Source organism: Cydia amplana, chromosome Z, assembly GCF_948474715.1.
Source record: "Cydia amplana chromosome Z, ilCydAmpl1.1, whole genome shotgun sequence".
In the NCBI taxonomy this organism is placed as follows: domain Eukaryota; kingdom Metazoa; phylum Arthropoda; class Insecta; order Lepidoptera; family Tortricidae; genus Cydia; species Cydia amplana.
Window position 1 is genome coordinate 3135533 of NC_086096.1, and position 2794 is coordinate 3138326.

A 2794-nucleotide genomic window follows, 5' to 3' on the forward strand; every position below is an offset into this window, starting at 1 on the left:
AAACGTAACGACTTTTGAGCTTCATAGCGGCCGCCTGAATTTAAGTAACTACAGTCAGCAACAGAAGTTGCTAAGCGGGCGAGGTGTTAAAAATGACCTTGACACGCTCTTATTCTCTTAACAATAAAGTCGCGTTAAGATCATTTTGAACACCAGGCCCGCTTAGCAACTTCTGCTGCTGACTGTACCAAAACATAAGGATAGTGAACGGGGAAATACCCCGTCGAACGACCATCAATACCATCATACAACAAATTTTATTGATGCAAAGCAATTTGACCCATATTTATTTGTAGTAACACACGTCTGATACTGAGTCGCTACGACCCAAATTGAGTTAGTATCACACGTGTGATACTAGGGCACTTCGCGGGATACGAGAAGCTGTATTCAGGAGATACAGTGGGTTGGGCATAATCTTACATAAAATTAATCCTAAAAAAAGTAAAACCGACTTCAAAAAGGATAAAATAAAATATTATCACGTTTTATATGCGCTAGCAACTGAAACGTGTGAAGTCGGTACCAAGCCTTTTAGTTACAATAGGTACTGGTTATATAAGGGTTCTTTCTTTCTTACAATACTGGTTATATACCTAATGGTTCTTTCTTTCTAATCAAACTACACCGTGTTGGCATTCCATTGGACGAGGTGTTGACGCTTTTGAAGTTTGACTTGGCACCGACTTCAAACGTTTCCATTTTTAGTTTTAAGTTTTTCTTATGAGTGATGCATTCGTTCCTGTCTGGTCAAACTGTCACGTACCTAAAGTTTAGGTCCTAAACATTTTTGCGCTTCGGGTAAGTATCAATCAAGTTTCAAGGTCTAGGTCCGAAGCTATCAAGATTTGAGGAGATTCGAGTTTGGATTTGGACCTCACGGAACCCATCATCAGAACTAATAAAAAATCACGGTGTATAACATGACTAGCTGTTGCCCGCGACTTCGTACGCGTGGATTTGTATATTGGTGGTTATAAATTCTACATTAGCTTAGAACATTATGCAGCAAAAGATAGCAGTAGGGACGGTTAATCATTTGTTAATTATTATACAACGCATGAGATTTGTCTTTCACAACCTGGCTACAAAGTTTTGAGCTCCTAACTGAATAAAATTGTTCTCGATAATCTCGATATAATCTCTCTTAACCCCCAGAAGATTTTCAAGTCCACTATTTAATAAAACCTACTACCTAACTACCTATTTACGAAGTTTGAAGTTCCTAGCTTTAAATAAAATTTGAACCCTCTACCAACTCTCAACCCCTGTTTAAACTTTTAGGGGATGAATTTTTAAAAACGCTGAAATTACTTTTCTTGTATTGTAATAATATGCCTTTATACAACGATTCAAGTCCCGCACTCCAATAAATATTTGGGTTCCATACAAATTTTCGACCCCCTTCACCACCTTGGGGGATGAATTATCAAAGACTCGGAAATTAGTTTTCTTTTCTCTTAATAAAATACCTTTTTACGAAGTTTCAAGTTCCTAGCTTTAAATAAAATTTGAACTTATACAAACTTTCAACCCCTTTTGGACCCTTATAGGGTATGAATTTTTAAAAACGCTGAAATTACTTTTCTCGTATTCTAATAATATGTCATTATACAAAGATTCAAGTCCCGTACTTACAAAAAATATTGACCTCCATACAAATTTTCAACCCCTTTTTCACCACCTTAAATGTTGAATTTTGAAAAACGCTAACATTAGTTTTCTTCTCTTTTAATGAAATAACTTTTTACGAAGTTACAAATTCGTAGCTTAAAATAAAATTTAAACCCTATACAATCTTTCAACCCCTTTTTAACCCTTTTAAGGGATGAATTTTTGAAAACGCTGAAATTACTTTTCTTGAAAATTAATAATATGGCTTTATACAAAGATTCAAGTCCCGCACTCTAAAAAATATTTGATCTCCGTACAAACTTTCAACCCCTTTTTCACCACCTCGGGGGATGAATTTTTAAAAACACTGAAATTTGTTTTGTTGTTTTTTAATTTAATACCTTTTTGCGAAGTTTCAAGGTCCTATTTTAAAATAAAATTTACACCCCAAGACAAAGTTTCATCCCCTTTTTTACCCCCTCAGGGGTTGAATTTCCTAAAACGTCGCAATTCCTTTTTTTGCAATCGGCTATTATGCCTTTCTAAGAAGTTTCAAAGCATTTGTAGTGGATTCAAACTTTCAACCCCTTTTTAACCCTGTTAGGGGATAAATTTTCAAAAACGCTGAAATTACTTTTCCTGTCTTATAATAATATACCCATATACAAAGTTTAAAGTCACACACTCACAAAAATATTTGATCTCCATACAAACTTTCAACCCCTTTTTCACCACCTTGGGGGATGAATTTTCGATAAACGCTGAAATTCGTTTTCTTATTTTTTAATATAATACATTTTTACAAAGTTTCAAATTCCTAGCTTAAAATAAATCTTGAACCCCATACAACCTTTCATCCCCTTTTTAACCCTTTTAAGGAATGAATTTTTAAAAACGCTGAAATTATTTTTCTTGAGTTTTAATTTAATACCTTTTTGCAAAGTTTCAAGGTCCTAGCTTAAAATAAAATTTGCACCCCAAGACAAAGTTTCATCCCCTTTTTTACCCCCTTAGGGGTTGAATTTCCTAAAATGTCGCATTTACTTTTTTTGTAATCGGCTATTATGCCTTTCTAAGAAGTTTCAAAGCCTTTGTAATGGATTCAAACTTTCAACCCCTTTTTAACCCTGTTAGGGGATGAATTTTCAAAAACGCTGAAATTACTTTTCCTGTCTTATAA